Genomic DNA, 14568 nt, shown 5'->3' on the forward strand with positions numbered 1-14568 from the left:
TCACCCTCTGGTGATAAGTGAATGAGTTAAAACATAAACTTTATTAATACCAACATATAAAATTATTACACATAATTAAGTGAATAATAAAAGAAAATGTAATTCTAAAAAGTATAAGATCTGAGGGTGATCAAACCACGATTTGTACTGGTCCCGGAGACAAACTGGCAACTGCTAATACAATTAGATTGAAATAGTTAATTAACCAATGAGCAGATAGTTTGGTGTATTTAATGGCTGTTAGGAATGACGAGAAATATACTCCTGACGAAGCTGATCCAGCGAAACACGTTGTCTTGAAGGAGAGACGCGATTGGCATGCAAATCCCCCCCCCCCCTTCCCCTCCCCAGCCAGATACACTTGAACCGGAAGTGACAGAGATCAGTCACAGGGAACGCTTGAACCAAAGTCGCCAGCGGTGAGGTTGCAGAGTCTTGGCAGTGCTCTTGATATTTGTTCTTTATGCACATTTTTTACTTGCTAAGTGTGAGTGTACACTACTGTACATTGTGTTGGATTTTTTATACATATAAAGTATTGGATTCTCTGCACTATGGTATTCCTTCTCTCTTTCCTTTTGAGAACTACGTTGGCTTGAGAGATTTCTGAAAGAACGATTATCCACACCTCATAACCAGCCAACAACAAAGATGTGCCACAATTTGATCTGCTTATTTGCTATTTGGGAAATGTGAGCTCATCACGTATCCCTCATCTATAATATCTAGCCGTTCAACGACTTATTGCACTACAGTACTGTATATTGTATTTTATATCTCTCTCTTGTTTTTGAATTGTGCGCTCCCCAAACTCCGAAGACTATTGCATTTGGAAAAACATCAGGAACAGTTATTTTTAGGGTCTAAGAGCTGCAATTTTTATTTTATCTTTTATTCACTTGTTTGCCTCACTTCCACTGTTAAGTCCACTTATCATTTTTGTACGAGAAGTGATTTGTAGAGATACTGTATTGCATTATTTTGCACTTCACTGCACTTAATTTCACACTTTTTTTAGTAACTCATTTTAAGCACGTTTAGTGGTTATTATGGAGCGCCCTTTACACATTTTGCTTGTACTAAAAATAATAACTAAATAAGCTTTTTATAGGAGTAAAACCTGGTTAAATTCCCATTATTTCCTTTAGTAAATATTGTGTGAATACTAACATGTATTAATGTCTTATTATAATTATTAATAATTATTTATTATAGATTAAATTATAACAGCTCCTATCTGGCGTATCACTGACAGGGTGCAGGTACTTGAGAAGAGTACAGGGGTAGTGGTAAAACAAAACTATGCAATACTACCAGCGATAGACCTCTCTGTGTCAAGTGGGTTTGTAAAAGTACAACGAAAAGGAAGCCGCTATGGTTTCCATAGAAAGTGGCATTTACGGTAAAATAAAAAAAGACAATTTGGGGGCGACAGAAGAACGTCAGATCTACATCACTTTGAGTCCGTTGGGATAAAACATTATATGAAATGAAGTTATTATAATTCTGAGAACTGACAAGTGGAAACTCCGTGCACTGCAAAATTAAAAGATTGTTTCAACTGGCAAATGAAAATTCAGTGCATTGCCATATTTTGTCAGCCGATTTACCCGGTAAGGGTTTCTTTTATCTGGATGCATCCTGCCACAACAAACTCCTCTTTGATAAAGCCCTTCCTGTGTGAAACGCGTTAGAGGGTTTGTCAGCACTACTTTTTTGATGTTTTTTTAATCAATAAACATTTTTCTTGGTCATTACGTCCTAGCATTGCTTATTCTCGGCAGTGCACCGGCTGTTCCTGCTTGGATTTTCTCTGTTACATACCTACTCCTGGGAGCAGGCCTAGCGGGAGCCACTACAGCGGACCGTGAGTTGTTACAAATTTATTTCAACTAGCTTATGCTTATTCTGAGCCAGTTGATTAGTGTATACCCCGGCTGATCGTGGGTGGATTGACGGTGTCAGTGGCTCCACTTTCACGGGACGCTTGTGATTGTCTCCCTTACCCTCTGTCAGTGGGGTTAACACACCATATACACTTCCACAGTTCTATACCTGTATGTTCAGGTTGTTTTTCTTACAAAAGAATTTACAGGACTTCTGCCCTAATATCTACTGAGCTGAACTGGACATTTTTTATTCATATTAATATGTGGGTTTTTCGAGTACCGGATCCTGGGATCAACCCCAATTTTCCTCTATATTCCCAGTGTTGAAACGTGTGGCTATTTGCTTGATTTGAAGTGCTAAATGGCCTGGTTGTAGTTCAGCTACAGTACTACTAGTTAGTGAAGGGGTGCGTAAACGTATTTGTCTGCACCCCCCCTAACTGCTCTCGCCCCCTGCTCGCCCCCCCCCCCCCTTACCTTTCCTCCAGCACTGGCGGCGTCATTTGAAGTCACATCGTCGCGTTGCCATTTGACTCCAAAAAATACTGGACACAATGGTGAAAAGTGCCACTCACTCGAGAGAGACACACACACACACACACAACCTCTCTCCACTCCATGCTGTTTCCTTCTCTCCTTGCCCCCCCCCTCAGGCTCCCGACACCTCCTCCTGATTAGCTGCTGTTGGGTAATGCAGCCAATCAGGGTGGAGGAAGCTGCCCAGCCCGTTAGTAACAGCCCCGCTCTCTCCCATCTCAGTGAAATCCCGCTGCCCCCCTAGCCGGTCAGATCACTGTGTCCAGAGAGGTAAAACCGATATACACATACATGTCCAGTATTAACTCTCATTTTTTACTGGACAGTGTCCAAATACAGGACAGTCCGGTTCAATACTGGACACTTAGGAACCCAAGTTGTCATGGTGATGCGTTGGCAGAAGCCTGCGGAGAGAAGGTAAGAGACATATACAGCAGCGACATCCTTTATTCTTACAAATGCCGGCGGCATGCCGGGATCTAGTCCGGCTGGCGCCCGGTCTAGACCGCGCACCGCCGCGTTTCCTCCACGCACCCCCCCTCCACTTCGGGCGCATTGTGCCCCCCTTCCCGACCCCAAACCCGGCTCCTGCTCTGCCCCACTGCTTCCCCGCACCCCCGCTAACCTCACTCTAAACTCCAGGGGTGTCGGGGAAGCCGGGCGCGCACGTGACGTCACAGTGACGCCGCAACAAGCCGCGTCACCACGCTTCCCGCACGCATCCTGCCGTGCGGGAAGTGTAAGAATAAAGGATGTCGCAGCTGTAGAGGCCTCACATACTCCCCCAGCATCTTATTTAAATGTTGGGGCCTCTGTAGGCACCACGCCCCTCCAGAAAATGTTGCACCCCCCAGATTGCGCACCCCTGATTTACTGCATGTTGTTCTAAGTAAAGTCAGCTCTTTTTATATTTAAATTGTGTAAAAGCCAAGGCCGATATTCGTTTTTTATGTATAAAAAGTAAGCATTTAATGTCCCACCTTAGGCTAATATTAGTATTAATGTTCTTTAACAGTGCATTAAATAACTCCAAGTTGTTCTTCATTGTATCTCATATGACACTGAATTCCACCTGTAGGGTATTTCCATTCTTCTTCTACAAGTATTCTGAGTTGACTAAATCTGTAGCCTCTAGCACCTAATTTACTGACAGCGCTTCAAACAGCCTTTGCTTCATTCATGCGGCAATCATCTTTGACAGCTCTTGTAATCACTTACAAATACAAGGGGAGGCTGTGTGTTGGAACAAGTACTACAATGCTTCTGATAAAGCAGTTTCTCAAGGCTATAAATCTGCACTTCCATTTCTGAGGCTAAACATGCTGTGTACTAATGAATTACACTCATTCTTGACCAGTTTATAATTTTAGACACATCCATTAGTTTACGTTAATAAAGTTGGTACAGATTAAAAGTGGCTGGTGGCCAATATGGAATTTAGCAAGACAATGGTAAAGGGGCATAACCATCACCAACCACTTAAATCTTAAATTGTAGATCCATCTCTGAAAAGATGGAAACACCATATGGGGTCAATATATCCATGAAACTCAAAAGCTTAATAATATGGAGGAGTATGCAAACTTTTTAGGGGAATGCTAATTGATCACAGCTATTATCTACTCTAAACCTACAAATATTGAAGCATCTCATGTCTCTCTCTCTCTCTACGATCTGCCCATACCAGCCTGTCTCTGGTGCTCTTCTCTACCTTAGCATGGGCCTTTATATTTGCAGCTCAGTTGTTTAAGTCAATTAACAGCTTAACAAAACAAAAACCCATCAAATCCAGCAAACTTCTGGAAAGTCATCAACAATATATTCCAGCTTTCTAGCTATCAACAACCATCTAATATCAAAAAGGATAATACTACACTGACAAATTACACCGACATAGCATATGCATTCAAGGAGTACTTTGTGGGGTGTGCTACTTCCCTACTATCAAAGGGCAACTCTAACTACAATCATGAAGCTCAATCTGTGAGAACCCCTATACCCCCACCACCTTCCAGCAGTGATTACAATTTTCAATTGTCCCAGTATCTGAAGAGATCAAACAGGCGCTCCTAACATTAATCTAAACAGCCAATGTGGACTTGACCTACTGTAGTGCAATCAAAGTTCCACGACTCAGTGCCCCAGCCATTGCCAAACTGCTTGTCTCCCTAATCAACTCTTTTGTTCTCAAGCCATATCCCACAGGTCTGGAAAACAACCAGATTTGTCTCAGTCTTCATCATAAGTGGGGCCAAAATCACTGTCTCCAATAGCAGGCCAATTTCTCTTCACCCAATACTATCCAAAGTCATGGGAAAATGTGTCCACTCCCAATTAAGCGATCACTATACCAAGACAGATTTCCTTAGCCAATTGCAATCCGTCTTTCGCCCAGACCACACCTACCGACAGAACCCTCTTAAAAGTTAGCAATGAGATCCAGTGTGGAATGAAACAGGGACAACTTACTGATGCAATATTCCTAGATGTTGCAAAGACTGTTGGTACTATTGATCATGATATATTGTTAAACAAGCTTCAGTGCTCTGGAATAGGGGAACACACTTTAAACTGGTTTCACTCATACCTATTGGGTAGATTCCAATATATGTCTATCTCTGGCTTTAACTCTAAACCCTTGCATGTCACCTGTGGCGCCACGCAAGGCTCTGTTTTGGGGTCCCTACTCTTTTCAGTCTTCATTAATGATCTACCTACAGCTTGCAAGTGAGTTTCAATGCACATGTACAGTATGCGTATGACACAATCTTATATGCACAGAGCCCTAGCCTCTCTAACCTTGGACACGTACTTCAATCTGATTTTTCAAGACTTGATATCCCAAAACAAACTGCAACTACAACACACATCACTACCAAATGCTCAAAGAACTAGATTGGCTATCACTTGAGTCTACAGTAGGTGCAAAGTAACATTTTCCTGTCTTGCCTTCAAATACTGTTAGAATAATTTCACTTATTCCTTGTTCATTAAGATTCCAATATGCCAGAAAATTGTTGTTCAGCAGACAAAGTTCTAGTTTATTCTTACAGTGTTACTCACAGATGAAGGTTCAATCAATGATGATAACATGTGCTTTCTCAGATGGTGATGATAGAACAAAAAATCATCGTCTCTCACATACAGAGCGTGGTCTTGGGAAGAGGTCTTGGAGAGAGAGTTGATCAGGGTACAACTATATTTATTGATCACTAACTCCGCCCCCTTTTTCCTCGTGGGTTCTTTAACAAATAACTCTTCATCATGTTAGCATTCAGACTATGCCTCGAAATCCTATACCTAAGCCAACCTCCAACATCTGATATGCATTAATCCTTCACTGGAATTCATCTTTTGGCTTACATATGAATTCTAAACCACAACATATTCTCATTCAATGTCTTGATATAAGTTCTCATTCAGACATTTTAATATAATAAACGGATTTCTAACAAATACTTTCTGGACAAGCTACCTACCTATCTGAACATGCTCCATACCCCTACTATACACAGCTTCTATCACTTGAGATCTCACTCCAGGAGAATCCGGTTGCTTCTTCTCCTGTAACCGTGCACCTCACGACTGTAACTACCTACCAGAGACACTCAAAGCCGCCACCGGTATAAATTCTTTTCACTTCAGCTGTCTCACATTTTAATCTGCTACATACGTACAGTACGCCAATAACATATTTTCATTAACTGTTTGTAACAACTCTTCCCCTCTGCCAATAGAAGAGGGCCAAGCCAAAGTGATCCAATGTCTATTTAGGTTTTGCTTATGTAAAGGCAGGGCCGCAGACAGATTTCCCGGGGCCCAGGACTACAGTTCTGACCGGGCCCCACCTGTCGGCAGTGTTGCAAGCCCCATTTCACACCTCGCGACCCCCCTCTATTTCCCTCCCTCTCCCCATATATTTCTCTCTGTCTCACCTCTCACTCTCCCCCTCCATCAATTACCCCACGCTCACTCAATCCCTGCCCCCCATCTCACATGTATTTCTCTCCCCTGCGTCTCACTCTTACTCTCTCTTTTCCTCAGTCACCCCCTCTCTCCTGTCCCTCCGTCAATTACCCCACGCTCACTCATTCCCTCTCCCCTCACACAATTCACCCCACAAAATATATACCAAAAAACTTCCCACCCCCAAATACATAAAAGAAAATCCCCACCCCCAAATATATACAACCTCCACCCCCCCCAAATACATTAAAAAAAAAACACCTACCCAATACATATTAAAAAAAAACAATACTTATAACCCCCTCATACATGCATTTATCTATATATGTATCTATATATGTATCTATATAATCTGCTACTGTACATACGTACACCAATAACATATTTTCATTAACTGTTTGTAACAACTCTTCCCCTCTGCCAATAGAAGAGGGCCACGCCAAAGTGGTAAATATCTCAAATATAATATGTTACCATCCAGAAGAACGATAAAGCAGAGACTGCACTCAGTGGGTAAGTATTCAAAAGAACTGTATATATATATATATTCCTCTCTCTGTCCCACACCGAGCTTTCACTGCCGGCGCGCGACTGAGCTCTCCGGTGCTCTCCGATGCCAGTGCGCGGTGCGCCGGAACCTGGGCCAAGCTTATTTCCGGCGTGCTGACATCAGAGAATCCCGTCGCGCACCGGAAGTGGAAGCTCAGCGGGCCCGGAAAACTGGCCCCGGCTGTCCCCCCCTCTCGGCGGCCCTGTGTACAGGTGATACTGAATGGTAATGTAGAGAGTGATGCAGCGCACCGCGATGAAAAAGAAGAAGAACAGGTCTGGCCAAAAATGTGTAATCTTTAATGAAGTATCATAAAACCAAGGGATGCAGCCCTTCTACGCGTTTCGTGTCTAGCACTTTATCAAGAAGTGCTTCCACACGGTATACAGAACATTTAAGTAGTAATGGCTGCCAAATCTCGCGATATCTGTGACGTCACGTCTTCATCATAGCCAATAGAGCCTAACTATCTGACGCATGCGCACTGAGACTCAGAATGGGGGAGTGACCAGCCATCACGCAATCTCCCCACCACTGTTGAGGAACGCCCCTAGGGGAGTGCCACAAAGGGAGGAATGGACATGACGGAGACTGTATCCGCCCCCATCCTGGCTCTACGTGCCCGCTGCTGGTTTTAAACAACAAGAAAATATGATCATAAGATCTCAGCTACAGAAAAGCAAAGAAATTATTAAGTATTAACCCCCTCACAGCGCATATTGCACCCCCATGTAGTGGGAGATTAACCATTCAAATTCCAGCCAACTCATCATCCTTAGTGGAGAACCCGCAGGAGAGAGCTGAGAAATGGAACATGGTGCATATCCCCCAGTCATGCGGTGTACATATAAGTGGAAAAAATAAACAAAATATAAAAAATATTATATGCTCCAACTTTTATGAAATAATAAGGGCTGTTAAATAAAATAAATCGTGGATGGGTTATATATACTAAAAAATATATATAATATATACATAGCGATACTGGGCAGCCATTTTACAATAATCAAAACATACAATTTTATTAATTAAAAAAATATATGTATATAACAAAACATCTAAAAGAATTTATTAAAGTATACAATATACTCGTGTAAAAACAAATGAGCATCCTTGTGATGACAGTGAGACATAATTAATTCAGACAATCATATTGTACATTTCATTCTGTGGGGTACCTGAGGAAAGTTATTATTCATATCAATAATGGCATTAACAATATATATAGAGTATACAAACCGATCAATATCCATTGGAAGCAAAACATCTTGTATTTTCATGATTTTGACAAGGAATATAACACCGGTTATGTATTTAGCATTATATTTATAGCAAACAATGTTTTTCTTTGCTATACAGAGCATTTGGCAATAATTCATTTTCTGGCGTGTACATATAATTTTCTAGCATGTATGTATAATTCAAAAAGACGAATCTTTTGCAAAGATAGGGGATTAACTCAAAACAAGCTATAGGATTAAATCAAAACTATGGGATTAAATCAAAAAGAGCTTTCTGGTCTTCACTAGCACAGGGAGGCTTTTTCAGGGAGAGATTGTAGTGTCATTAATGTCATCTTAAAAAATGTGTGTAGTGTCATAGATATCATCTTAAAAAATGGTTAATAGTCCACTCTATATTTATTCCTTCAGGAAATCTCGTTCTCAACGTAAATATCCAAAAGGACTCTCTACAGTTCAAGGTGTTCACAATGTCTCCCCCTCTCTCCTTTTTTGTAATTTTCTCAATACCCAGGATAGAGAAGTTTCTAATGCCCCCCTTGTCACATTCTGTAAAGTGCTTTGATACAGGGTGCTCTAGGTCTTTTTTTCGTATCAATCTGCAGTGTTCTTGCATCCTTGTCTTCAAAGCTCTTGTAGTCCTACCGACATATCTCTTCCCACAACCACAGCTGATCAAATAGACCAACATATTCGTATTACAATTGATGAAGCTGTTGATATTAAACTGCTTGTGTGGATTGTGGGAAAAGACATGTCTGGATGGTCTCATAAATTCGCACGTTACACTGATTGCACCTAAAAGACCCTCTGGTCAGGAAACGGTCTGGATTACCCAATGGGGTGGAAATAACACTTGGTGAAATAAATGCAGCCAGTGTTTTGGCGCGCCTATATACACACTTTGGGCCTTGCTTGGTGTATTCACATAAGATGGGATCCATTTGTAGTAGGTCCCAATGTTTGTTTATAATTTTTTGGACCTGACCACTAGATTTGCTGTATTGTGATATAAACATGGGACACACTTTCTCATGTACATTCTTTTTCATTTTCCTGGCATCCCCCACCCTGGACTTTTGGGGTAATAATGTTTCTCTCTCAATCTCCACTACTTCTTGGAGAGTTGATTGGAGGGTCTCCCTGTCATAACCTCTTTCCACAAATCTATTAGTCAGTGCCTCAGACTGAGTCAAGAAATCACTCATTGTGGAGCACAGCAGGTCCCAGCCCTTAGCATGGGCCTTTATATTTGCAGCTCAGTTGTTTAAGTCAATAAACAGCTAAAAAAAAAAAAAAACATCAAATCCAGAAAACTTCTGGAAGGTAATCAACAATATATTCCAGCTTTCTAACTATCAACAACCATCTAATATCACAAAGGATGATACTACTCTGACAAATTACACTGACATAGCATACGCATTCAAGGAGTACTTTGTGGGGTGTGCTACATCCCTACTATCAAAGCGCAACTCTAACTACAATCATGAAGCTCAATCTGTGAGAACCCCTATACCCCACCACCTTCCAGCAGTGATTACAATTTTCAATTGTCCCAGTATCTGAAGAGATCACACAGGGGCTCCTAACATTAATCTAAACAGCCAATATGGACTTGACCTACTGTAGTGCAATCAAAGTTCCACGACTCAGTGCCCCAGCCATTGCCAAACTGCTTGTCTCCCTAATCAACTCTTTTGTTCTCAAGCCATATCCCACAGGTCTGGAAAACAACCAGTCTTCATCATAAGTGGGGCCAAAATCACTGTCTCCAATAGCAGGCCAATTTCTCTTCACCCAATACTATCCAAAGTCATGGGAAAATGTGTCCACTCCCAATTAAGCGATCACTCACATACCAAGACAGATTTCCTTAGCCAATTGCAATCCGTCTTTCGCCCAGACAACACCTACCGACAGAACCCTCTTAAAAGTTAGCAATGAGATCCAGTGTGGAATGAAACAGGGACAACTTACTGATGCAATATTCCCAGATGTTGCAAAGACTGTTGGTACTATTGATCATGATATATTGTTAAACAAGCTTCAGTGCTCTGGAATATGAGAACACACTTTAAACTGGTTTCACTCATACCTATTGGGTAGATCCCAATATATGTCTATCTCTGGCTTTAACTCTAAACCCTTGAATGTCACCTGTGGCGCCACGCAAGGCTCTGTTTTGGGGTCCCTACTCTTTTCAGTCTTCATTAATGATCAACCTACAGCTTGCAAGCGAGTTTCAATGCACATATACAGTATGCGTATGACACAATCTTATATGCACAGAGCCCTAGCCTCTCTAACCTTGGACACGTACTTCAATCTGATTTTTCAAGACTTGATATCCCAAAACAAACAATTTTTAAACAATAACAAAGCTGAAACTATGGTGTTTGGCGCTAAAGCTACCAATAACAGTGCTACAAACCAGAACCAACTCTAACACCATTCTAGCCACTATCACTAGTTTTAAATATCTAGACTTGACACTTAACATTTGGGTGCATATTGATACTCTGACATCCAAAACATATACCAAACTAGGTGTACAGTACTTTATAGCAGGAGTGCGCAAACTGGGGGGCGCGATATTTTTCAGGGGGGTGGGGGGGGGGGCCGCCGGCGGTTGCAGAGGCCCTGCGCTCTTCCCCAAGACAGTCAAATTAAATGCCGGGGGATCGCTTGTGGCCTCTGCAACATCAACTTACCGCGATTCAGCCGGCGTCTGGTGCGTCTCCATGGCCAATGATGCCGCGGGGTCACGCGGCGTTACATCACACGCGCATTGCCATAGCACGGCGGCAAGGTAACATGGCGTTACATGGTTACATGACCCCGCGGTGTCATTTGACGCTCTAGGAAGGTAAGGATGGGGCGCAAACACGGGAGGAGTGCTGACAGAGGGCGCAGTGCCAAAAGTTTGCACTCCCCTGCTTTATAGGAACAAATTCTCTCTAAGCCTGCTGGTCAGAAAGCGCATTGCACAACAGATGCTAATGCCAATTATAGACTATGGGGACATAGTATATGGTACAGGACCCCAAACTCACCTTAGTAAACTAGACACCTTCTACAACTCCATATGCTGCTTTGTCCTACAATGTAACTACAACACACATCACTACCAAATGCTCAAAGAACTAGATTGGCTATCACTTGAGTCTAGGTGCAAAGTAACATTTTCCTGTCTTGCCTTCAAATACTGTTAGAATAATTTCACTTATTCCTTGTTCATTAAGATTCCAATACGCCAGAAAATTGTTGTTCAGCAGACAAAGTTCTAGTTTATTCTTACAGTGTTACTCACAGATGAAGGTTCAATCAATGATGATAACATGTGCTTTCTCAGATGGTGATGATAGAACAAAAAATCATCGTCTCTCACATACAGAGCGTGGTCTTGGGAAGAGGTCTTGGAGAGAGAGAGTTGATCAGGGTACAACTATATTTATTGATCACTAACTCCGCCCCCTTTTTCCTCGTGGGTTCTTTAACAAATAACTCTTCATCATGTTAGCATTCAGACTATGCCTCGAAATCCTATACCTAAGCCAACCTCCAACATCTGATATGCATTAAACCTTCACTGGAATTCATCTTTTGGCTTACATATGAATTCTAAACCACAACATATTCTCATTCAATGTCTTGATATAAGTTCTCATTCAGACATTTTAATATAATAAACGGATTTCTAACAAATACTTTCTGGACAAGCTACTTACCTATCTGAACATGCTCCATACCCCTACTATACACAGCTTCTATCACACTTGAGATCTCACTCCAGGAGAATCCGGTTGCTTCTTCTCCTGTAACCGTGCACCTCACGACTGTAACTACCTACCAGAGACACTCAAAGCTGCCACCGGTATAAATTCTTTTCACTTCAGCTGTCTCACATTTTAATCTGCTACATACGTACAGTACGCCAATAACATATTTTCATTAACTGTTTGTAACAACTCTTCCCCTCTGCCAATAGAAGAGGGCCAAGCCAAAGTGATCCAATGTCTATTTAGGTTTTGCTTATGTAAAAGCAGGGCCGCAGACAGATTTCCCGGGGCCCAGGACTACAGTTCTGACCGGGCCCCACCGGTCGGCAGTGTTGCAAGCCCCATTTCACACCTCGCGACCCCCCTCTATTTCCCTCCCTCTCCCCATATATTTCTCTCTGTCTCACCTCTCACTCTCCCCCCTCCATCAATTACCCCACGCTCACTCAATCCCTGCCCCCATCTCACATGTATTTCTCTCCCCTGCGTCTCACTCTTACTCCCTCTTGTCCTCAGTCACCCCCTCTCTCCTGTCCCTCCGTCAATTACCCCACGCTCACTCATTCCCTCTCCCCTCACACAATTCACCCCACAAAATATATACCAAAAAACTTCCCACCCCCAAATACATAAAAGAAAATCCCCACCCCCAAATATATACAACCTCCACCCCCCCCCCCCAAATACATTAAAAAAAAAACACCTACCCAATACATATTAAAAAAAAACAATACATATAACCCCCTCATACATGCATTTATATATGTATCTATATATGTATCTATATAATCTGCTACTGTACATACGTACACCAATAACATATTTTCATTAACTGTTTGTAACAACTCTTCCCCTCTGCCAATAGAAGAGGGCCACGCCAAAGTGGTAAATATCTCAAATATAATATGTTACCATCCAGAAGAACGATAAAGCAGAGACTGCACTCAGTGGGTAAGTATTCAAAAGAACTGTATATATATATTCCTCTCTCTGTCCCACACCGAGCTTTCACTGCCGGCGCGCGACTGAGCTCTCCGATGCCAGTGCGCGGTGCGCCGGAAGCTGGGCCAAGCTTATTTCCGGCGTGCTGACATCAGAGAATCCCGTGGCGCACTGGAAGTGGTAGCACTGGCACTGGAACTGTCCCCGGCTGTCCCCCCCTCTCGGCGGCCCTGTGTACAGGTGATACTGAATGGTAAGCATTTAAGGAAAAGATAGGTGGCGGATAGGATAGAGGGCGCCAGGACCTTTTCTTAGTCTTTATTACAGGAACAAACATACAAACGTCTTCCTTGGGGCGCTTGCATGAAGATGCCCATCCTATCAGAGCTACTCTGGGGTGATACTCTGAGGCCCTTAATGAGGAACCTCCTATAGAGTACCTGTTGATCCCCTCTTGTGGGTAGAACATGCCTCAGGGCCATATAGAGGGGCCCTAGTATTTAAGAGTGAGACTTTTCCCTAAAGTAGAAAATAACAAAGGGGTCCTAATATCGAAATTAAATGGGAAGGAACCAGAGCACTACGGATTTTATAATCAGAAAGTGAATTTATTTAGCCGCATATTTTCATGTGGCTAAATAAATTCACTTTCTGATAATAAAATCAGTAGTGCTCTGGATCCTTCCCATTTACTAAGCTTGGATTGCTTTGACAGGTACTCCTTGAAACAGCAGCACCGGTAACTATGTATTAGATTTATTTATTTGGTGTGTAGCACACCATCCTTGTTTGTCCTAATAGCAACACACAGTTACACTGGCGACACACTTTATTCGAGCTCGGCTAGTCCCACGAATTCGGGTATACCCGGGTGTATTGAGGTTTGTGACTGTTTTCTGCCCGAGTGCATTGAGGTATTTTCCAGGCAGGGATTGAAGCATTTTATTCCCGCTGGCTGCAATACTGCACAGTATATATATATATACTGCATTACAATTCATGAATTTATGCCATCTGGTAGACACGCGAAGCATTGCAGCCTATTAAATCCTAATCATTATCATTTAACAGATCAGCCGCCCGTCAGCCAGGCATGAACCCAGGCTGGGAAGGCAAACGCAACGGGGCTTGTCAGAGGTGAGGAGCGGCGCATTCCAGGTATCTGCCAGGTACATACTGGGTATTTGCTCGAATAAAGTGTGTCGGTGCAGTACAGACTCACAAGACTTACATTATTTACAATGAGATCCCCGTCTTGGTCTCCTCCTGAGAACTGAACTAGAATGTTCCATCCCTTCTTTATATACCACTAGTGTCATCACCAATCACTATAGCTACTAGGGAAGGTGTTTGGATTCTCTTTAGTATCAATACTTAGTAACATCACAAGGCACATTCTAGAATGTGGGTGTGGCTAGGTTTCTGCCCAGCAACTCCACACCATGTGATGGGAGGCTGTTATACTGTAGCTATACCTGCAGTGAACTCTAGGGCCATTAAGTAAGTAGTGTTCCCACAGGGGTGCTACATGTTCATGAAATGTCTGTAAATATAACGTATAACCTCTGTCCATTTAATTTAACCATTGTGACAAACGGCTTACTCCGGGGCTCCGTCGTTTGTCCGGGACTGTTTAGAACACGGTCTTTTAGGGTAGGTTA

The 14568-nt window shown here is 42.5% G+C and overlaps 1 protein-coding gene across 2 annotated transcripts in view; it reads right to left on the minus strand.

The window, feature by feature from the left end:
• The window catches only part of SH3KBP1 (SH3 domain containing kinase binding protein 1), a 122204-nt gene that overhangs the window by 51571 nt on the left and 56065 nt on the right, over positions 1–14568 (minus strand). The gene's annotated exons all lie outside the window — the stretch shown is intronic.

This window comes from Ascaphus truei, chromosome 3 (genome assembly GCF_040206685.1).
Source record: "Ascaphus truei isolate aAscTru1 chromosome 3, aAscTru1.hap1, whole genome shotgun sequence".
NCBI lineage: Eukaryota > Metazoa > Chordata > Amphibia > Anura > Ascaphidae > Ascaphus > Ascaphus truei.